Genomic DNA, 24160 nt, shown 5'->3' with positions numbered 1-24160 from the left:
GTAGAGATTACCAAGCAAAGATTAAGTGAATGGTGGCAGAAATCGAGAGAAAACTAGGTATTTTCATATTCACTGATGGCAAGGGGGTTTCATAGCCTCACTTTCTTTGCACTGCGGAGTGAATATAGATTTCACATTTAAATATTCTAAGCTTAAATAGTAAAACAAAATGACTAGGTGGCGTAAGCTACCGCCCGATCCAAAGGGCTCAGCCGTATTCATCCATCCATCCATCCGTTGTGTTTGCCCGTTGTCCGCTTGCCGCCGTCGCTCATAGATGGCGCAACCTTTCGAGCCTTTCCATTCTGGCTTGCCGACTTGCGGCCTACCCTTACTTCATTCCCACCATTGTACAGCTTCGCTGGTCTTCTTTCTTCACCAAAGTGGAAAGGCTAAAAAATGTTTTCGTTGTACTGGGCCCGGCCGCAAAATAGCCGACTGATGATCTCCGCCGCGGGTTAAACCAGCCAATCAGAACTGTATTCTCCGGGATTAACTTCCGGTAAGCGGACTGAACGGAATTCGGTACTCTGGGAACATTAGGTGACACTAGGCGTCACCGCGTGCCGTCGCCCTGATTGTAAGACGTTGCAGGATGCGCTGGGGACGCATGCTAGGCGGTCTTCTAAGTTGCATTGACCTTTTCCTTGTCTTCTAAGTTGCATTCACTAAGCCAAAGAGTAACAAATCCAACTCTTTCCCCTAAAAAGACTTCTAAGCTAGCCTTGGTCATACACAAAACAAACAAATGAAGCAAAAAAAAAAAGTCCATCTTTCTTTTACGAACAAATCAGGGAGGCATAGACTTAACAGCGTGTTCTCAGGTTTTTTGACGTTTATTTATAATAATTTCTGAGAAGGCAACTTGCTTGGTGTCAAGGGGTCATTCCATGTCAAAGGTCCCAGGCGTTGCGCTCGACCACTTTTGATTTCTAAAAAAAAAAAAAAAAATTCATGGCTTTTTGCTGCATTGTCCGTAACCATGCCCTAAAATATTTTTGACGAAAATATTTCTTGATGTCGTGAGCGCGGTTTTAACTTTTAAAAATAGCGTGAAACTATGTATCACTCTATAATTTATGAAGAATCAGCTTTTTTATGAAACACGCAACAATATTTCTTTCTTAAATCTGCACGGCTTTTGACTTGCAATGTGGTTGGGCTTGTGCAGTTTTGTTTAATTTAGATATGTTTTTAAAAGTATTTTTTTAATTTTTCCATATTTGGTATTTTATTAAAAATATCTAATTGCTCCAGGGACTCAATAAAAATTTTTACCGGCTGCCCCTCCAGGTATATATTCTATAAAAATGTTTAAACCGCTCAGTTAAATGTCTCGCAGTAAAAAATAAAAATCCTGAAGTTGCCAAAACATCCTCAGGATTCCTGGACACTAACGTCCCTGGATATTTTTTCGTTTTTACAGGTAGCGACAACTTTCCTCCTTTCCAGCTACGATTCCTCTTTCCCCAAAAAATTTTCTCCTCTCCCTCTCTAGCGCCGCCATTCACTTCCTAACGTCAGACGAGAGGGCGGTTCCGCTGTGTTATTATGAGGTTAGCAGTAGCGTAGTCTTCCTTGTTTTGGTAATTTCCAGCGCGTGAAATTAATTTGGATATCATCGGGTTACTTATGTGAATCGAAGGTAAGCTGTTATTTCCGCAAAAGCAGATATATATATCAATAGTTTGCCGCAATCCCTATCATACCGCAGCGAGAGCTTTCGCGAGCAATGCTTTCGGCGATGCTAGATATGTGCGCGCCTGCGTTACAATAAACTATTTATATTTGTAATAAAGACAAATACCTTGTGAAAATTTCATTCCGTCGTCGATAGAGCCGCATGGTTAAGCTATTGTGAGAACTCTATTTTGTTTGCAACCATTCTCCCTCGTGGCGAGCGTTGGTAATGCTACGCAAACGTGTGCATGGTGTAGACGCAAACGCGTCTGGAACTCGTTATTTTGGGGTGTATCTACATGACTTCAACACGCATTTTGTTATAGGTACTAGTAGCAGTGTTTGGATGGAAAACAAACGTCGTGCAAAGTAGTGACCTTGGCGAGTTTGGACGGTGCGAGATCGGTGCGAGATCCAAACAATATTTCGGGTGAAGTTACACCATCGCACATGTTATCCCCACATGCGATAACGGGCAATCTCGTCCTCGAACCTCTACTACGGAGCCGTGTTTGTTCTCAAATAACTCTGTGAAGGATTCTAGCTGGCAACTTTCGCTGTTTTTGATTGCTGGATAGCATACCTTCAGTGTGCAGTGAAGAAATGTTGCATACAACTTTTATTATTTTGCCACATTAAACGGTGAATCAAAGACCAATTTTATTAGATTGCGTTCAAGGAATTCGTTATGAACGTGTTTAATGTCTCTGTCTACTTTTTTCTGCCTAGCTTCCGCTGTAACATCCACGTATATATATATTTAGACAAAACCTCCGAGACTGGGGGGAAGGAAGGACAACACAACACGAAGCACAGGCATTGTGCAGACATTCTTGTTTATTTCAGCTCTTGTCGTGCGATTATATATACTGTATATCTAAAAAAGAACAAGTGTTGAAACTCATGAGCAGTGCAGTAAAAGATAATTAATGTAATTGGGTTCACGCAAATGCAAAGCACATAAGTAGTAAATATGGGAAGAGCCCAACTTTGTTGCAATTTAATTGAACTGCCAGATGTTATGATATGTATGCAGTTTGTGTATTCATGGTAGTGAAGATATGAAGAAAGTGTCTTGGATAAGACAACGAAGATTCTTTTTATTTTTTTTTTATTCCAGATCTTTTTAGGAAGCAATCAATGTTGCAGTCGAACAAGTCATCCCACAGGAGATTAGGAGAATATGCTTAAAATAAAAGATAACACAAAAAGAAGCAGCTACTAGGGTGAGCTAGAGGGGGAGGAGTGCTCATTGCCTACTTCGCTCCATTTTAGTGATCCAGGATGGAAGTGTGAAGAAGAGCACACACAGCATCACTTCCAGCCTACTATGCCAAAGCAGAAAATGAGCACACCATACCCCTCCAGCCCACTCTACCAGCACTCTTACAATAGAGAAGACGCCATAAATGCTTTTCTTGCATGCGATCAAGTCCTCGTCTTTCTCTTCACATAAGTGTGTCCTCCCTTTCTCCTATTAGCACTTCAAAAAGATAAAGATGTTCATGGTGGTTGTGTTTCCAATTTTTTGAGTGCCGAGATACTGGATTTCTGGTGTTTATCGGAAAACCAACGACTGTGTCACTGCCAAACAGGGATGGAAACGCTAAATAAAAATTCTCCGAAATCAACGACGTCTCGCGAGTGCAACGGCCACTGACGCATTCAGCACGAACCCCAGCAGCCACTGCCGATGATAACAAAAGTGCCAATCCAACCGGCGATGACCACCAACCGACCTGAATGGCGATGATGATGAGAATTTTCAGTGACAGAGAAGTGGCTTTTGCAGCGATTGTGAGGCGAGCCGACAGGGAGACAACACCAGAAAGATGGTTGGTCCTGGTGATCGAGCGAAGTAAAGGACAGATGCCCAATGGTTGGTGGCCAAAAATAACAATCAAGTATAATCGGAAGCATAACCAGAATGTAACGTCGACAGCGATGAAAAACAAGCATACCTAGTGCAAACATTAGCAACAGCCTACTAAGTCGGGCAGTGGTCAGGTGGCCGAAGAAAGAGAATGGCCGTTGCCAGCGACCATAACAAACAGCCAACTGTACACCAATATAAAGAATCTGCTGGCCAGTAACATTGAGCTGGCCCTTAATCGCCAAACTGACCGAAAGAGAACAAGAAAGGTATACAGTCAGGAAGTAAACTATCAGGTCATCGGGATTGAGCTGGAAAAGAAGGTGAATATTCTAGCAGAGCTGAATGATATGATCTGCGCTTGCCAGCTGACATATGAGGAGGTGATAAAGGGAGTTGAACTGGAAGGAGGCCATTAAAATAAAAATAAAGGAGCTTAGTCAACAGCTGCAAATTGTCACCAGTCAAACAGAACAAGGCTCCCTCGAGAGCATTAAAACAAATTTGCAAAGCCAACCAGTACCACTCTAACAACAGGGACCAGTTGAAGAAGCTTGAGGACCAGATCGAAGAGGAAAGGGCAGTCTTTCACACAAAACCGATTACTGCGGCAAACCGGATTGAGTATCGGAAAACGAACAAGCTGTTCGAGCTCAATCGGTCTGCCTTCTGCCGGAAACTTGACGAAGACCAGAAGGAGATGGACGATAACATTGATGTTGATCACGTGATTACTTTCTGGCGAGGAATCTGGGCAACCGATAACGAAGAAGGGGAGCACCAGGAATTGATTGACCTATTGGACCCAGGGGAGGTGTACATGACTGGACGGAGGAGCCTGCTGCCAGGAATGAGGGAACCGCTCCTGAGTAGCGAGCAAAGAGCACAGCCAGCGTCAGTCCTGTCGTTCACTTCTACACAGACTGTCATTCGTTCAGGGAAATGTCTTACCCTTCGAGGCACTCGTCCCCTGCGGTGTACACGGCTGGATGAAGGAGCCTGCTGCCAGGGATAAGGGAACCGCACCTGAGTAGCGAGCAAAGAGCACAGCCAGCATCAGTCCTGTCGTTCAGTTCTACACATGGCTGTCATTCAATCAGGGAAACGTCTCACCCTTGGAGGCAGTCGTCCCCTGCGGTGTACACGGCTGGACGGAGAAGCCTGCTGCCAGGAGTGAGGGAACCGCTCCTGAGCATCGAGCAAAGAGAACAGCCAGCGTCAGTCCTGTCGTTCACTTCTACACACGGCTGTCATTTGTACTTTTATAAGGAATGCTCATAATTGTGGAGGGAGCTGCTCCCTGCAGCATTAATCGAGAATGGGCATAAAGCTCTTATATGTTCTGTGTGTAATTTCACACAAAAGCAATATTGCACCCTTTGGCATTGACTTACTTTGTTTAAGCACAAGAGCGCTGACCAACAGTTCTTATTAGGATGGAGCCTGCCATTTTCGATTTTTGTACCGAGGCTTGCAGTGAACCTGTAAATTTTGTAGGCACAAAATGAAACCCCACAATATGGTGCATGCAGCAGACATCTGTATGGCAGAGTAGTCAATGGTCACAGAAATGCATTCGTTTTGAGGGGGACCAATAGAGACAAAAAGAAAGAAATTGTTGTAGTCCTGCCACCAATAGACCCACCTCACCAAGCGTTCGGCGCATGCATGAAGCCGCCATAACTTTAGTTCACAATAGGTAGACGGTGGTGCCCGAAACGGCTTGTGCTGTCTCACGCGCAGAGTTCCAGTGTTTCGGGCACGTGCAGAGAGACTGAAGTTCCCTCAATGCATTGCGACAGCGGTGGCGCGTAGTCAAACTGGCTGGTGAGATCGGTTTATGGCATGAATTCCGTACGCCTCACCCCACTGGTGTTAAGGATGGTTCTGACCTAACGTAGTGCGACACTGTTAATGCAAACAAGGGATGAAAAATGTTCATATCGGGCACAAAGTTGCACCCTATTATTTGGTGCCAGCATTTACTAATTCAAAGTAAAATGCAAAGAGTGCCGCAGTTGTACTCGCACTAACAATGTCATGCAGCATTTGTGTCTGGCCATCATGTTACTCACCAACTGCAGCATCCGTATTGGGCACAAACTCCCTGTCACAGCTTTGCATCTCACTGGAGTGGGCGGCTGTGAGTATGGGCAAGGCTCGGGCTGAAGCCGCGAATTTCATCAGCAGGCAGTTAAATTCCACTCACGCTGTTCATTACACGAGGGACCAGGTGCGGATTTAGAGGGGAAGTCCGGATGTCCTGACCCGACCCCCCCCCCCCTCTTGATTTTTGCAGGTGTAAAATTTAGGACGTGAAACGAGGGGGAGGGGATGTCCAACCCCCCTCAGGAAATTCCTGCATCCGCCCCTGGCAGGGACGCATGTATGGTGCAAATTAACACTTATCCAAAGCACAGAAGAGCATGCTGACATAAATTCCAATATTTGTTTATGATGTCCTCGGTACATACTGCACATATACGCATGGCAGAATAGTGAATTGTTGCAGGAATGCCCAAGAAAGCACATACCACATTTGAGATGGGCAAGTACAAGCCGAAAAAGAAGGAACAGAAGCATTAGCCCAGAGTATGCCTGGCACACGCTCGAGTTAAGGATGATTGTGACTGCATGTCAGTGCATGTGCCCGGCTACTAAATGCTGGAATTGCGTGTGACTCACCAACTGGGGGGCCCGCCTGAGGCACAGACTCCTGGTCGCAGTTTTGCACTTTGCTGGATTGTGCCTCTGTGTGCGAGGGCAAGGCTTCTGCTGAAATTGTAAACTTTGTCAGTATGCAGTTCAATGCTACTTGCATTAATTCATAACCTTGGACAAGCATATTCTCAATAATCTGTGAAGGAGGAAATACGACACCTGTGAGAGCAGCAGTTGAATGCAGAGATGGAAGCGTCTGGATGCTGTCTTCCTCCTACATTAGCTCCCCTGCTTAAAATAGGTAGCATTTTAATACCAAATCTAGCAACCAAGTGACTGCAAATTCACCATCTCTGACTGTGTCAACGTACCTTGGATGTTTCCCATTTCCCTTTCTCGCAGTGGTCATCGAACTGGCTTTGGCAGCCTATGGCTAAAGTTGCTGTGACAGCGTCTGGTTTAAGTTTTTTGATGCCATGGCTCTGCCAGATCCGAGGTTCAAACTGATCCGGTGAAAAATGGTCCTGTCGAGAATGAACAGGGTTAACTTGCAATTCACGGGACAGTGCACTGAGAACACTAAAAAATTCGACTTTGTTTGGAGGTAGAGAGCGTCACACTGTTAGTACAGAAGAGTGATCGCCGCTTTTTTCTCTATCGGAATAAAAAATTCGTCATCAAAACTGCTAGCGCGGTGGGAAGGGCTAATTTGGGACGCTAACCTAAGCGGTAAAATTTGGCGCAAAGCAACACTCCATGGAAGTAAAATACGTAGAGACACCGATGCTCTGTTCGCGCTAACAGTGCCGCGCATTGTACGCCCTCCACGCGCGCGGACAGTACGAGCTGGAACACCCGATCCAACCTTTTTCTGCGACTCCCACAAGCTCCATTATTCCTCAACTTCGCTTTCTATTCCTAGTTCGGACCACAGCTCTCTCGAAAACAGGTGCTAAGCCAAAGAAACATGAAAGGCGTTTTCGGCTCATGTTGTCCTCGGTAGTAGCTTTTCGTGTTCCCTAGAGGTTCACTGTGAGACACTCACAGCTGAAGCGGCCAATCGGCGGCTTCATCTATTCATATCGTGTCCCTTAAAAACTCAGACTACGCGAAAAACTTTGCCGGCGAACAACCGGGTTTTCGAGTGAAAAACAACGGGCTAAAACGGCAGAGCACCGAGGCTGCATTTCAGCTGAGACCGAGTTCGGCAGTCAGGCGCGTCAGGAAAAACATTGCATGTGTACCTATGTGAACGTGTGCGGAAGAGGTAACTAGCCCGAAAATGCTCACCTCACAAAGCTTGCTGCTTCTGGTAGGGACGAAGTTTTTCCTCCCAATCATGTGGAGCCATGCCTTCTGCCTCTTCAGATCGGCTTTCCGAAGCGGAACGCGAACTTTTTTCCACTACCAGAACTCTGGCTGCACCCAAAAGCGCAACACCCCGTCATCTAACACAAACGCTTACTACTTCACTTGCCTCATTACGGTCCAGAAACACCAGGACGTCGAGCTAAAGTCGTCGGCGAGTATCACGAAACACGCGAGCGGACAGAGCAGCCGAGCAGCTTGGAAGCAAATGGCGGACGGAAGTGGCGACGATTCCGGAAATCACGTGACATCGCTCTCCTCCAATAGAAACAGATGTCGGCGCGGCAAAGAATGACGGTACTTGTAAAACGCAGTGAAAAAACATCGAGGTACTGTACTGGACACGCTGGACACGACCTCCCTGCGCCCTCTCTCGGCTATTCTCCGCAAAACGCAGTAAAATGATAATTTCACCCAAACTACTGCAGAAATCCTTAAGTTCCCCGGGATATCTAGACAGGGCACTAATGCACTCTTATTTAATATCTACTTGCACCTCAGGATTGTATAGTTTTTATTCCTGGGCCCGCTATAATATTGTTGCACTGGGTCCTATGGGCCACCCTTACAAAAATATGTATGGACACTTCTTGGACGTTCTATAGAGCAGCGTCCATAGGCAGAACAAAAGGCGTCTATAGGCAGACCACGACCTCTGTTGCCTCTGTGAAGTCGTCCTATGGCTGCCCTATAGAATATTGGCCAACGGACGTTCTATGGACGTCCTATTCTATGGATGATGTGTGGTCATCCTATACCCTCTCTATGGTAAGACGCCATATAGAGTCCATAGGGACTCTATAGGGTGTCTACACAGCGTCTTTACGGTGTCTATAGGGTGCCTGCAGAAAACCCATACGAAGACTACAAGGAGTCCCTAGGGAGTCCACAGGAAGGCCATACAAGGTCTACACAGGGTCCTCATGGGGTCTGCAGAGAAGCCATACAAGGTCTACAGGGAGTCCCCACAGGGTCCGTAGAGAAGCCACTCAGTTTGCAGGGGGTCGGCTACGGGGTCCGCACCGACCAACGTTTCTAGAGCAAGTCAGTTGGGAAACGCTAAAGAGCTTGCTCTGAAAAAGCGGCACCCGATCTGTACTCGAAAACCGAACTAATTGCGATCGCAACGCCACCATTCCACCCGCAGCGGCCACTCGGATAACTGCACGACCGCGTCTGCTGGTTTGGGACTATCGATATTCGACAGCATGTAACTGTTCTGCTTTGGCTTTAATCGGCCACTTCGGCGCCGAAACATATACGGTAGAAGAGGGGTTTCAGGGATGCCAACCCCCATCTCCCAGGCGGACGCGCCGCGAATTGCAACCGAAGTTAGGACGCACCCAAGTCAAAACGCGCTACCTGAATTCGCCGGTGAGGCATGGCTGTAAAAAGAAATATTAATTGTGCCACAAAACCCTGTAAGCTAAAAGTGTAAGCAAACATCACGCCCTTGTCATTTCGTACTATCTCCAATGAAAGTTTCTACAAAAAGAGCTTTTTCCCATTTGTTTTTACGCAAAAACGTGCTCTGTAAAAATCATTTTAAAGAGTGTAGGGTCCTTAGGGGTCTGCAAAGAAGCCATACAAGGTCTATAGGGAGTACGTACGGGGTTAACAGGGAAGCCATACAGGGTCCACTGGAAGGACATACAGGGTCTACAGGGGCTCCTTATGGAGTCTGCAGAGAAGCCATACAGGGTCTGCACGGAGTCCCTAAGGGGTCCATAGAGAAGCCACTTTAACCGATGGTGGTACCGCGGTGTGAGAATCGCACTCCCTAGCTCCTGGATGATTGGCCTCATAATAAAATGGATTGCCTACACTTTCCTGACGTGAAAAAAAAACAAAGTAAGGTTTTGATACTGCGCGTATACAGCATAACTAGAATTACTTACGCGTCGCGCGCAGACCCAGCCTAGTATACCGCTTTTTAACGACGATCATCCAGATGACCGCAATTTCGATAGGCACCAGTGCGCCCCCTATGGGTTTCGAAAGTTGCGAATATCTACGGGGGCCGCAGCGACCCACATATATCTACCTCCCACTGAGAAAGTAAAAACATTATTCCGGCCCATACTAAACACTTCCATGTCTACAATGAATATACCCTGAGGTTGGATATGCCTCCAGACATCAATGTAACATATTGATACCCGGAACTTAATTAACAACTCTTTAACTCGGACACCTCGCTACACCTAAAGAAAACGTCTACCCGGCATCACTTTATTAATGCACCAATATATAGCTCACACCATAGAGAGGCAATAGGATGTCCATAGACTCACCGGGACCATAGAACGGAAATAGGAAGGTATGAAAAACTTTGTCTTTCGCGAAGATCTCTATAGCGTTGTTGTGTCCATTCTGTGGCAAACCAGTGGTACATAGACGGTCTAAGAACTGTCTACAGGAATCCATAGGATGGACAAAGGGGTAATAGAACGGCAAAAGTATGGACATAGGACGTCCATACATATTTTTGTAGGGGCACTTTGACAAAATAGTTACCCTTTTAACCGAAGTATGCGTGACGGCTCGATTTCGCGGCGATATGGTCGCGTATCCCTTTTAGGAGAAGTCCACGACAGCTGATGCCGCCCGTCGACACCTCCGATTATCAACATGATGCCCGCCGTTTCTTCCCTTGCAGCTAAAAAGACGGACAAGGGGAAGCGGCAGTAAACTTCGTTCTTTCTTTGAACCTATTCGTGTCAGCTATCGTCGCCGGTGGCGTGCTGTGCGGCGAAGAGGCGTTAAAGGGGTACTCCGGCGATTTTTTGAGCTACCTCAACTAACTATATTTTCTGACTCCCCGGCCTTTACCCTTTCCGGTATGATATTTAGTATCGCCAAATTCATAATAGTTATGGCAAAATCGGCAAATGAAAATGATGCGAAAACCAACATCCAAATATACCCGCACTTTTCAATGCCGTGACGTCAGTGGAAGGCAAGCTTGCCAGTCGAGCGAGCAGTCTAAAAAATAGAATATGGCAATCATTCGTTCCGTGCTGGAGCGTGGTGACTGGAGCGAGCTTCCAAAGCATTCATTTGACACCATGAAACTGCTTCGAATCAGTTGGGAACAAATTCTACAGTCCAAAGAGTGGACCCCGGCACTTCCACCGACGTTAATTTTTCGTTGTTGCCAGTAGAGACTTTCAGTTTGAAAAACACGGTGAGGACCGAAATTGTAAATTCAATAACTTCGTGAAAAAAGTTATTTTGACCTGATATTTGGGATACTATTTTGGCGATGTTGTCTGGCGAGTTTAGCAAAATTTCAAGCAAATCGGGGACCATAAAGAAATCGCCGGAGTACCCCTTTAAGAAGCGACGCCGCGTTGTGGTGCGAGAGTCCAACTTCAAAAATTGTTTTCTCGCTTTAAACAAAAATTACTTTGATTTAACTTTCAGAATCAAAAGACAATCGATTGTTCTTTCGAACCCACCATATTTTTTACCTGTACTTGGACCACCTTAAGATGAAATAAACGTCTGTTTATGCGTCAAAACGCACTTTATGGCAAATTCCGGATTTTTTTTTTACCGCGAGACATATAACTTAGCGGTTTAAACATGTTTTTCTAAATTATATACCTGCAGGGCAGCCGGTTAAAACGTTTTATTAAGTCCACAGAGCAACTATATATTTTTTAATAAAATACCAAATATGTAAAAAAGTTAAAAATTATGTTTTTAAAAAATATTTAAATAAACAAAACTGCACAAGCGCAACCACATTGCAAGTCGAAAGCCGTGCAGATTTAAGAAAAAAAATATTGTTGGGTGTTTCATAAAAAAGCTGATTTTTCATAAATTATGGAGTAATACCTAGTTTCACGCTATTTTTAAAAAGTTAAAACCGCGCTCACCCCATCAAAAAATGTTTTTCGTGAAAAATATTATACGACACGGCTACGGACAATGCGGCAAAGGGCCATGTATTTTTTTAGAAGTCAAGGGTGGTCGAGCGCAACGTCTGTAACGTTTGACATGGAATGACCCTATGACGAAGCGATGTAAAACCAGGTCCAAGCGACATCACAGTGTCACGTGCTAGTGTCACATGACGTCGCAGTAGTGTCGTCGTACGTAACACCATCGTTGTATCCCGTGGCGTCGCGTGGTTGGAGTCGTCACATGACCACCATCACGCTGATGGAGCGATAAATGGAAACCGTCTCGCTGATAGGCACAAGTGACGATTGTCCGCTAAATTAGGCGGGCAATATACCACGCCCGCCATGTTTAGCACTTTTGTCAGGCGCTTACGTCACGCACTTCTCTAAGGCACTTTCGTAACCAACCACGAGGTCAGTCTGGCACAATCTAGTTAAAACAACTAGGATATCTCGAGTCATCCCCACAAACCGGTTGACCATGAGTAGCAACCAGAGTGTCGAACCGATATTTTTATTGGTTCGGTTCGGGTTCGGGTTCACGGCTTTCGGTTCAGTTCCGGTTCAGTTCCGGGGCGCAAAAAATAACGGTTCAAACCGGTTCGAACCGGTTCGAACCGGTTTGAACCGCTAAATTGAGAATATATTTTCCGCGTTGTTCTGTCAATAGGCGCTATTTAGGCCGTGAAACTAACTGCTGTAAACGATCTGATTTTTGCGAGGACCTATTTTTGAGAATTTCGCGAATCGCCTACAATTCGCGAAAAATGGGTCCAGCGAACAATTTCGGTAAAATGTAAACAGATTGAAATTTATATTGAGATTCCACCGCGTCGAGAAAATTACAACCCGCGAATTATTCCAAAACTTCAGCTTTGACCTAAATCGCGAAATATTGAGCCCACGAAAAATAGTCGTTTACAGTATATAGTCTTTTTTTTTTATTTGTTCAATTCAGTTTTATTCTCAGGTACCAAAATTATAAAATTCTGTTATTTATTCCTACACAACAAGAAAAGAAAATCTACATTAACATACAAAACGTCGTGTTTATACGACTCAACATCCCTTCGTTTACCAGAGTCACATATATTGTACCTGAATCGAAATGTTTTCGGAAGTAAAGTAGGTTGCCTAAAATACCCGTGTTTGGTACAACTTTGTGTCGTAGTATTAGATGTTGAATCGTGGTTTTGCCCTTGAACTAAGGAATTAATTACAGTGAATACAATCATGAAATGGGCACCTCGTCGCCATATATATCATGAAATGTGTTTTACGGAATACGTTTCACAATATATATATGATGACGAGACGACTGAGCTTAAGGGAATATAATTTTCAAAATGTCACGAAAGTCACGGGACAAGTCCCTCCAGTCTATATTTTATAGGAACACTAAGCGACAATAGCAATGCTTGTTTTTCTAACTAGCATATTGTTTGCTCTCAGCACCATGATGCGGGCGACGAATCATACGAAAAGGAGTGGCTGAAATTGTTCACTCTAACCTATGAGCACCTTAGTACTGAGATCGAATCTGACCTAAAACAGTGCTTACCCATGTGAACATTTTCTTATATTGGATAAACTGGCATAGCCTGGATGTTGAGGTTTGCTCTTGACAAAATGCAGGTCAATTTAATTTGCAAATAAGCATCACCCTCGCTAATTGATGATTTTTGTTAAATAGAACAAAGTGGTATTTCATGCTCTACTCAATTCGGAAGCTACCTAATTGGAGACTTTCTGAGAGTTTAAGTGTGCAATCGTCATAGTTCCACCATTCGTTCCAGTAAAAAAGGCGATAGTAAAAACACACAAAAAACGCGATAATAAACTTCTATATATTTGAGAAGTTATATATGCGTGAGGAACACATATGGTTATTTAAATTAGCCTCAAAATAATAAAAAAAACATTATTTAAATCTTTTCAAAATCACCTATAACGTGTCTATAGAGGATAAAAGCGCCGAAAAATATTTGCCGAACATTTTTCAGATAATTTAAAGGCGCATTTACTTATATATCTTGGAGGTGAGAATCTTCTATTTATGCTGCCAAATCTTCAGACAGGAATTAAGTATATTTTTATTATCATCGATAAATTTATCTTTATGAAGTTCACATAACCGCCTGAGACCGACACGGAAGGACGATACTCGAAAATACGCCAGCTGTTGTGTCTTCGGCAACGTGCTTTTGTTAGCTGTTTTGCAGTTAAAATAGTGGGTTGCAGGGCATGCCAAAAAACACTGTGGTCACATGATATATCGGAAGGCAAATACACGAAATATGCAGAAATAAGGAGATGACACGCATTTTTTTCTAAATCATCCCTTACACAACGCTTTACTGCAAAAAGAAATGCATAGAAATGCATAAAATGATATTCCTAATTAAATATAGATTACGCGCAGGGCAAACAAAGATTTTTTAGAATCCTAATATAAATCACTTTTGGGCATCAGCTTGCCTCAGCTCGAAACGTCGCGGGATACTACCTCGGGAGGCTAATGTTATCTTAGGTTTTACGTGCACTTGTTTTGAGACCTTACTTCATGACTCTGTTCTTTATCAGTCATGTGCTCCAACATTTCATTAGGCTGCCGTATATCATCGCGAGACTACTATAAATACTACACAACTTTACACATTGGACGTCCACTGCTGGTGTTGCGAACGTCGCACTTCACCAGAAAGCTGAAGTATTTAACATGGTTTGCACGTGACGTAATCGCACTAGATACTGGTTGTCATTGCGAGTTGTTCTTGCTGAGAAAATCAAATCCGGTTTGGCAAAATGCACGCTGCAAAAGTTTCGCGCTCAGTGCAAGCTATGTATTTGAGAGGCACACATTTTTCTTGTTGGTACATCGTCGTTAAGCACGGCGCGAGTATCTGGCACGACGAAAACGTGCTTTCTGGCAAGAGTGTTTTTACAAATAAAAGTTATACCAACTACCCATCTGTCACTATCGTTTCCAGGCCACGCTTTCTAGTCTGCGCCGAAAATGTGGGGCAGAGGAATCTTTACGACACAGTATGCTTTAAAACTACCCCCCTCCCCACTCCCTTTTTTTTAGTTGCTCCTCAAGATACTTTTTATTCCTCAGGGATTTCCTGCTCCGTATTGAGTGGTGTTCACTCGACAATTATATTTGTGTCACTTGTTAACAGTAATTCTTCCTTGCTTTAACTTTGCACCAAACTGTGAAGGTTAAACAAAATACAGGGCGGTCGAAACTTGGAGAACTTGAGAGCGACACTCCTGTGAGACTTAGAGCGGGTGCCAACGTTCGGCTATCCCCGTGAGGCCACTAGGATCTTTCTTTTCAGGTATCCCTCCCGTACACACTAATAGTTCCATGTAACGTCCGACTAATACGTCACATTTAGACCCTTTAACGCTTCTATTCTCGGGACAACTTTCTGAGGCAGTTCAGCAATAACGAAAACATGTTTGGGAGCCTCAATGGTGTGCATACATGTAAAATGGGCCGTGCAGAATCTTTTTTTTTTTTTACCTTAAGTTCAATAAATACCGCTAAGTTGAAATCCTTGACGTTGATAACTTGCAAAAGCATCCATTAGTTTGCCCCTCCGCGAAATGGCAGACAGCCGAAAGAAAGAAATGAAACAGCTTTCCCCTCCTCAACTCACAATTAGAACTATCAGCCACGTGATCTGATCCTAATATATACACCGTCAGTGTTTATCATAGTCATACGCAGGGTTGGCAAAGCAGAGAGCATGGGCTGATCTTCAGATATAATTTTAGTTGGGCTATAATGCCCGAGCCCCACTAAAGCGACAAACAGAAACAAACGACAGCCTTAAACCAGAGTATTTCGCGATTTGACAGGCTTTGTAGAATAAAGAAGGCTATGCTCAAACACGAGTATCATGCACACGATGCTACCATTTGCAGGCTTGTAAACACTCGTGCTAACTTCGCGAGCACCGAACAACTCAAAGCCGTATAAAGGTACCATCGCGAACATGCTGCATGTGTCTGAGGCTTGTCGCTTTCGTTTGTTTCTGTTTCTAGCTCTAGTGGGACTCGGGCCCATCATAATCTTTGAGTTGAACACGAGCGTTACCCGAATGTTTGGCGATACTGGTTGTCATGAACCAGAGCATTTGACTCGGGATCATGACAATCGGGTACATCATGGTGTCACGTGACTCTCAGTGCGAAGTTGTGATGTCATGTGACGTCACGGTATCAACAACGTTGATAGATCTAGCGACGTCCTCAATTCGAATCGACTTAACGCGGTGAGTCACGTGACGTCACGGGGTCACGTGATGTGACATTACTTGACAGCATGTCTTGACATCATGACGTCACGTGACATTGTGACACATGGCTAATCATAGTGCAAATAAGAAAGCGCCGCAAAAAAACAGGATTTATTATACATTGCAATTCTGTATATGACGATTTGATCAATACGTAGAGAAATACACGTGCCAATAATAATAAATTTGCAATACTAACAAAAAAAAAATACCGTGAACCGTTTTGAACCGGTTACCGTTATATTTTTTTCCGGTTCAGTTCCGGTTCAGTTCCAAGATGGCGGCAAAGATTTCGGTTCGGTTCAGTTCCGGTTCGGCTAAAAATAACGGTTCTGTTCCGGTTTTCGGTTCGGTTCGGTTCCGGTTCGACACCCTGGTAGCAACGAAAGGCTGACGCATCACTCGTATCTAATCTGCCCCCGGATTGGCCTCCAATCTGTGACGTACAAATACGGTGGGACGTCCTTGGTATTGAGGAGGCGTTGCATAAACGTGCAAGCACAAAAAATGAATTGTTCGATGTGCGTGATTGACAGTTTTCGGTTTGCTAGACGATTTCGTATCTTTTTATGCCGTTTATTGAGCTACTTATTTTGTACTTTCCTTCTTTATTTCGAGCAATCTGAAGACTAAGCTGCATGGTATGCATGGTTACGCGTTCGAATTTCTAGTTTTTGGCTCGTGACACAAATAATTATTTTTTTCTCGACTTCTCCTCGTGTTTTCGTTCAAGTGGGAACGAATCAGTATCATATTATGCAAACTAAAGTCTCACAGAAGTGCGTGATCTCTAGAAATAAGGTAGGAACGAAATAGAACCCCACCTGTATAATATCCCCATCCCGAGGTTCGAATTCGGATATCTTCAAGTAAAGTGACGGGTCAACGTAGGCGGAGACTTTCACCCCGTTGACGGTTTGAGTGGCTGGTGCGCGTTTGCAGACGTTCATTGCTAGGCAGTTGTCGCTGGAATTAACGCAACCGTTTTGGTTTTGTTTTTCACTGTCTCATCAGCTTAACTTTAATACGCGGTTCACTTGTTCTACTTTTTCTACGCGTATGCACAACGTTACCAAAATGTAAAATGGCCGATCGGGTGCGTGTCATAATTCAGGTTAAACAACAGCCACTGTGTTTTGAAGTTGGTGAGTGTGAATGTCCACACTCGGAGTGAAGTTTTTGGTGCTACGTTGCCAAGGAGGTTTCGCGGTGCTCCAACTCTGTGAAAGCTAGCTGCGCAAGCGCGAATGAAGCGGAAGACGAGGCCGTTTGCTCTCGCAGCAGTGCAGGGCTGCAGCACTATGGGTGTCACGTTAGCCTCGACAGCGTAATATCGCTGTCAAGCAAAATTTGCGGGGCACAGGAGCGCAGGAGATATGAATGGCAGGGCTTTCTGACGGCTCGAGGCCGCTCTCGAGAGTCAGGACTCACGCTTCGAAAATGCACCGGGTTTTTTGTTCGCAGTCATGTCTGTTTCACTGGCTCCAGTCCGCGCACAAGATTACCAGGACTGGCGCAAAAGCCGCTTCGTGAACCATCATGAAGCCGCGTCTGCCTCAGCCAGTGTGATAGGTAACAGAGCTTGCACGCTCCAGATAACATTTCCCAGCACCTTGTGCCACTTCCTGTTATCTGGTGCACGTCAAACTGAAAAAACTAAAAGTATATATATAAAAAAAAAAAGGTCGGTGCCATAGGTGTACTATGCTGCACAAATTTACGTACAGCTACGTTGGATGGAACAGTCGCCTGCCAGTGCCAGTGTCAATAGCTCTAGGCTAACCTTAGCGACGTAAAGCCACAAGGAGTTACTATTACTGTTCGGGTAAAACTAGAAATTAGTGTTGGGGGAGGGCTAAACGCTTCGTCGAAGCGCTTGAGAGCCGCGTGAACCGCCCGTGCCCCAGAGGGCGCGAGCTCGGCCGCAGTCCACGGCAATGAGCGAAGATCGTGAAATCACGGCTGCCGGAGCGGCGTTTGTCGCCGTTTCAATCAGACAGAAGCGCCTCGCGTTAAAGCGAGCAAACTAGCAAGCCATCAGATTCGAAATTGATGCAGGAATTACTATTGTTGGTTGCCTTTAAATCGCGATAGCATTCGTCTAGGACAATCTCAAGGACGACGTCTGAAGGTCCGACCACACTAGCAGCAACGGCGCCACCGGTCAGCGCCGCTGGGCACCACCACCGTCCAGCGCCCCAACGCGAGGAGGCCAGATTAGGGAGTTTTAGTATATCATTTCCGCAGCCGGCTATGCACCCGTATAGCGCTCAGTAACCCGTCTCCGCCGGATTTCCAGTGCTTTCCTCGTGTGCTCTTCGTTAGGCTCTTCGTTAGCCACTTCCTAGCACTGGCTGCCTACGTGGCAGATATTGATACTGACCTGTTGATCAGCGTGAATGTGATTATCCTAGCCTGCTCGGTGATCTTGCGACGTCGCCGCGCCCTGAAGGGGAGGAGGCGCAGGTTGTGGGTCCGGTCAAGTTGGTGCTACCGAATTACCGAGGGACAGGTCAGTGTTTTGCTGTCCCGGCTGCGCGCCAGAGATGAGGACTACCGTGACAAAAAACGCGTGCGCGGAACTGGTTCGTTTTTGTATAATGCGAAGCGTCCTCTATGCAAAAGCACGTTGGAAAGATGCATCATTCATGAACTCGTTCGCTGCTCCGCCACCAACACACAGTGAAAATGGCTCCGATGAAGCGCTAAAACCCTTAAAAGATGGGTTAGTTTTTTTTCCGGTCAAGAGCTCAAATTAACAGCATATATGTCACTGATATTACAAACGATTGAGTATGCAAGCCCCAGTTTGGGAACCATTCAAACAACAAAATATTATCAAGATAGAAATAATGTAAAGTAAAGCTTTCCGATCTATTTCAATCGCTATCGATCCACAGACTCCGTCTCCTTGCTGAAATCTGGTGCGAACCTTTTGTCCATTAATACTAGAATGATCTTGACTCGAAAAAAAACTTTTTTTTTTATCGCTACATGGTCATCACTTCATACATATTCAGAAATATGTTACCTTTGCAAACTTTTTTTAACGCAACAAGAACCGTACATGAGAGATTTATTCTTTCTCATCGCTTCAGCAGTTACTTTTTTAGAAATTTTTTTTTTGTTATTGATAAATGTATCGATGAATGAAACCACCTGTTCACGGATACTGATAGTGAAAATGTGCGTGGTTCCCTTGATAACATTTTTGATACTTAAAGGGGCAGTGCAACGATTTTCAGACTTTGGCCAATTAACTGCGGAAATTAATCTGCGTCACTTATGGAACGAAAAGCAGAAAACCGCATTTTCTCGCGAGTGCTACTTCTTATTAAAAAAGATGAAACAAATCCAAGGTCGAAGTGCCTCTCAACTCTCCACGTCGAGTTTCGAGTGACGTACTCTGGGGTTTACGTAGTTTCCCCTTGGGTCCTCCCTTCAGAGACCAGCGACTTCCTCCGTGATTATCGACTTTTAAAGGATTAGCCTCGTCGAAGGTCGCGGCGGGCGATGGAAGCAAAGGACGGTTCGCCACGGGGCTGACGGCGAGTGTAGCAGCGGAGGGGGACATGGTTTGTTGACTTCCGCGTACCCCCACAGCCTTTTATACTCTGCGCACCCCCAGAGACGCCGTCATTTTAGTTCCCATAGCCGCCTCAGGCGGCTGTAGATCGGCAAATAATTCGTTTTTTGCCTTGCGATTACGCAGCAGATTAGCACTTTTTCGGGGAAAGATGGTGCGTTTTTGGTCACTTGGGATTGCATAAACAATGTAAAGAAAGCAAACTGGCAATTCTTTTAACATTAAAACCGTTGCACTGCCCCTTTAAGTTTGTTTGTACTTTTAAAATTGTATGGCTCCAATTAGAAACTTAATGAGCATCATCGAAAACCACCAAATCAGTAATTTGTAAAAAAACCTTGAGCACGTGAGAAGCGCAATATTGCGCTAAGGTTAGGAGTCATGCAGCAGGAGCAAGGTTACCGATGCTATAACACGCCCGCGCGATTTTTCCGTCTCTGATGATAGCCCCAGCCTTGTATCTGCTGCACGAGCTGTAGCTTTAGCACACTTCTACGCTTTCCACACTGGTCAAAGTATTTAATTAAAAATATTAATTCAGTGGTTTTCGATGACGCTCAGCAAGATTCACTAATTTTCACTAATTGAAAAGTTAATTAACCGTTTTAGTTAATTTCCGACTGATTGTTATGATTAGGCCCCTATACTATGTCCCCCTGGTCGTATAATTCACCTGCGCAAACCGGATGCGTAGCTTTCACGGCATATAAAAAAAAAAATAGTGAAGCTTAAAAAAAAGCACCCCGTATATAATATATCTTGAATAATGTACATACTAGATGATATAAAAAAAATAACGGCCGCTTGGCGGCATTACCTCGTGCTCGTGCATCTTGGGAGGCGCAGAATCGGTCCCGAACATCTCGTGGAGAGATGCCGGCAGGCATGGCCTCGCCCGTGCAATGGTCACGACCCCACTTCTAGTGTGCCCCAGTTGTGGAAACGAAACACAAGGTGACGGAGGGAACATAGTATTTCCATGTTGCCAAACCCCTAGCCATGTTTGCTAAACTGCTGGTATCTTCGAAGGAAAGCCACGCTCTTTCAGTAAAAACGGCTCTAGATTGGCAGGGAGCTTCGCCTCCATCGCTCTCGCCTACTGCCGATGCCGTGAAGCAGGCGACGCCCTGTTTCCTCGACGGTTGATTGAAGCTGGCATGTAAAGCTTAAGGGTAGAGCGTCCCAAGCGTTCCTGGCGTTTCAGTGCCTATATGAACCAGAGTATCAAGCTATCGGCTTGCGCCATATACGCCTCGCTCTATCTGCTAGAAATAAAAAAAACATTTTCTCCCTGTATTGTTTCAAGTGAGCCGCCTGAACGCTGCACTTTAGCAAATGCTTTAATAAGGAACGTATCCGTTATATAAAAACAAAAGTAAGAATATTTGGTCATTTGAGGTTCAAGTATGCAGCGTATTACTAAGGTTTTTTTGCGATTTGAAATTGTTTTAAAGAAGTAAAAAAGACACATTTTCACAGCATTATTCTGATTGATCACAAATTCATTTAACTTTTCGACTTACTCGTCTATAAATGGTTTGGCACCCTTCGGATAATGCCTATCTGAAGAAAACTATACTTCACACATCAATACCTAATCTTGCAAGCACATCGCTTGCAAGCACATCGCTTACATTTTTAGTCTCAAAATGACACATTGTTTGGTTATATGAGACATGAGGTCCATGTCTATGCTCGTGCAATGCGGGAGGTGATTTTTTTTTAACCGATACGTTCCACGAACTGTAAAACATCAGTCACATTTCCAAAGATCCACGGTATCCGAACCCTTTGTTCGCTCGATGATGGCAGTCTGCATCTTCTCGATGTTTTCACGAGTGAAGTGTTGCTTCCAGTTGCCGACCACTCCCTTACGGAGGATGTGGATATCGGTCGATTGGCAAGACCCCTGGTTGCTGAGGACCTGAGCCGGCTGCAAGTGCGGTGAGTTCTTCTTCAGGATGTTAAGGATATCCTTGGGATTCGTCGTCATAAATTTCTTCATGAAAGCCACGGTGCTTTTCTCTAGAACTTGCTGAAGAACTTCTTCGTTTTCTTCAAGCGCTTTCCTGTGATGCTCTCCTAGAAACTCAGCCAACCTGAACACGACATCTTTCTTGTTCGTCTGGAGTTCCTCGTACGTGGCAAAGAATACGTTTGAGTCTCCTCTATGGCTATAACCGGAGAGTACGTGCTCAAAGTAGTCGCCAAAGCCAACCTTTGCTTCGAGAAAAGCGTCAACAAAGTCATCAAATGTTCCATTTGCGAACTCCGTTGCGGGACTTTCTCGTATCAGATAGTAGCACGATACGCAACAATCCCAGGAGTTTCGTGCGACGTAAATGTACTTGGCCTACTCGCTGAGGCGAAGTTTGCTCATGGAGAAATGTGTCCGCAGGAGTCTGGGGGATGCGGTCGTCTTGACTTCTTTGACTTCGAGGAAAGGCGCCTTTTCCAGGAATTCATTGAACATTTCCACCGACACTCATTGGACAATATCAGTTGAATGATCTGCTGCACCCAGTGTGTCCCGGATCTGGGGTAGGTTACCTGGACCCACAAGAAAACGACATAAAAAGAAGAGGTTCAGCAAATTGTTAACGAGAAACTTAAACACGAAGATACGAAAACATCTGCTGGAGTTACCCAGAATAACCCAATGAGTTGATCATTCCGAGGTGAGCATGTAAAATGGTAAGCCATGGTCAAATGATTATATTATCAAAATAAATTCAAGTGCAAAAAGGCAAGGATCTTAAAAAAAAGGAAGACAGGACAAGCGCTGTCTTCTACTAATCATCCATCTCATTCTCCATCCCATTTTACAAGGTCTTGTCCTTTTTTAGTTTGTTCCAACGTGTGCAATAAATGAGACCGTCAGGTCATTCTGAGTTATGTATAGTTGGTTGTATAAAATGAATACCAGTTTAACTTTCTCACCAACGAAAAAGCAGGTATATTTATTTTTTTATACAATCTTTACGTTAAAAAAAAAAAAAAAAAGAAAACGCTTTTGATTACGTTTACATGTCCTTTCTTTCGAAGACCACTTTTTTAATTCCGAACTGAGAGTCACGTGTGCGCGACATGTCCAACGCTGTCGAGAAAGCCACCGGTTAAATATGGGCTCGTATTCGTTGGCTCTGTATAATCTAGAGGCAGACTCGAAATCTTGCTGCGAAAAGTTAGTCTAGCATGTAGTAAAAAGAGCGCGGGAAGCCCCAGCAGACGATAGCCACTCCAATCCCTTCAGCTCTAAGACGACAGTACGACGGGAGCTATACGTGATAGTTTGTTCAGTCACACGTTTATGTTTCGCCACGTGATCACGCTGCCACCAGTACCCACGCCCGAATGAGCGGTGTATGGGCGATTCAAGGGAGGAGCTCCTGATCGAGTCGGCGACCGCGTAGATCCCGCCGCACCGTAAGTTTAGAGGCGCATGGAATATGGAGGTTCCAGAAACGACACAGGAAGGTTGCGATGACGCCACAAAGATGCAATATCACGAGGAAGGACACGAACAACCGATTTTCAACGATACAAGGTTCTGCTGCTTGGTTTTGTTGGCTACAACAGCAGTCAGTACGGATGCTAGTCGCGCTTGGGCGTAGAACAAAAACTTTTACATCCTTAAGTTGGAGCAAGATCGCCGCACTCTAAAAGTAAGTGCACGACAGATTCTACCCCTACACCCCGTTTCATTTAAGTTCGACCGCAGCCGACGCGACGACCTAACGGAGCCAGTCAGGCAGCTGCAAAAGTGAAAGGTCATGGCGCTGGCTGTTTTTTTGTGGGTTTTCTAACACCAACTAAACCAATCACGCAAACACAAAAAAAAAAACCCAGGATTGGGGCTCACTGTACGTGAATGATGTATAGTTGATGATAGTACACCCACAATTATTATTTTGTATATTTATCAATGGCATTTGTTAGAGTTTCGTGTTAAATTATTTGAAAACGATTGTGTAGTATTGACGCGTATGCTTGTGCGTATCAGGACCATGTAGACGTACCGCAAACATTGTGTGACCGCTGGGAAATCAGCTTAAAAAAAATAAAATAATTATACGTGTTTTCACCCGGTACACCTTACCCAACTGCATATCAACTAAAAATGTAATACTTGAACGTGTAATTGTGTAATGCCCTCGGAGAAGAGCCTTTAGGGAAAAATAAATGTAATTAAATGAAATGTAGACAGCTATAAGCATAGAGTTATTATAATGTACGCTAGAGGTTCAAGTGGCGCTAGTGTGCTGACGCAAATTGAAGCAGACAGCAACCAGTCGAAAATTGACTTCCGGGAATGCATTTCTATGGAAAAAAGCGAGCGAATTTTCTCCCTGCCCTCGATCATAAGAGCAAATATTCCAAATAATTCGTACGTACTAGGTAGCTTGGAACATTTCTCAGTCAGGCCGACGAAAGGATTAGTCAGTTACGGCGTTTTTCTTTCGAATTCATCGCATTAAAACGGTGCTAAAACGGCTACGTACGTGTATTTATGTGCACTGAATAGAATAAAATCTATTCCGATTTTAAATAAGCAAGTACTGCTTATTCTTTCTGCCCTGAGCGAAGCTGCTTGTTCTACGCTCAAAATATCGCCTGCGCGCTCGATATCTTTGAGAACAAGTGCCCGATAAAAGCTGCCCGGCAGAGAAAGCAATACGAAGAGACACCTTTCATAGCCCACGGACTTTATTCTCTACGTTTTGAAGGTTTTTATCCGCTCATGCACGACGGGAGCATTTTCATATGGTGACAG

General features: G+C 44.6%; 2 pseudogenes; both read right to left on the bottom strand.

The window, feature by feature from the left end:
* Positions 1-4984: 4984 nt before the first annotated feature.
* Positions 4985-7756, bottom strand: LOC121836375 (annotated as a pseudogene).
* Positions 7757-21139: 13383 nt separating this feature from the next.
* On the bottom strand, positions 21140-21925 carry LOC120844217 (annotated as a pseudogene).
* Between the last annotated feature and the right edge of the window lie 2235 nt (positions 21926-24160).

This window comes from Ixodes scapularis, unplaced genomic scaffold (assembly GCF_016920785.2).
Source record: "Ixodes scapularis isolate PalLabHiFi unplaced genomic scaffold, ASM1692078v2 PGA_scaffold2__306_contigs__length_199485367, whole genome shotgun sequence".
Taxonomy (NCBI): Eukaryota; Metazoa; Arthropoda; class Arachnida; order Ixodida; family Ixodidae; genus Ixodes; species Ixodes scapularis.
The sequence above is the reverse complement of the archived record's forward strand: the minus strand, read 5'-3'. Positions and strand labels throughout refer to the sequence as shown.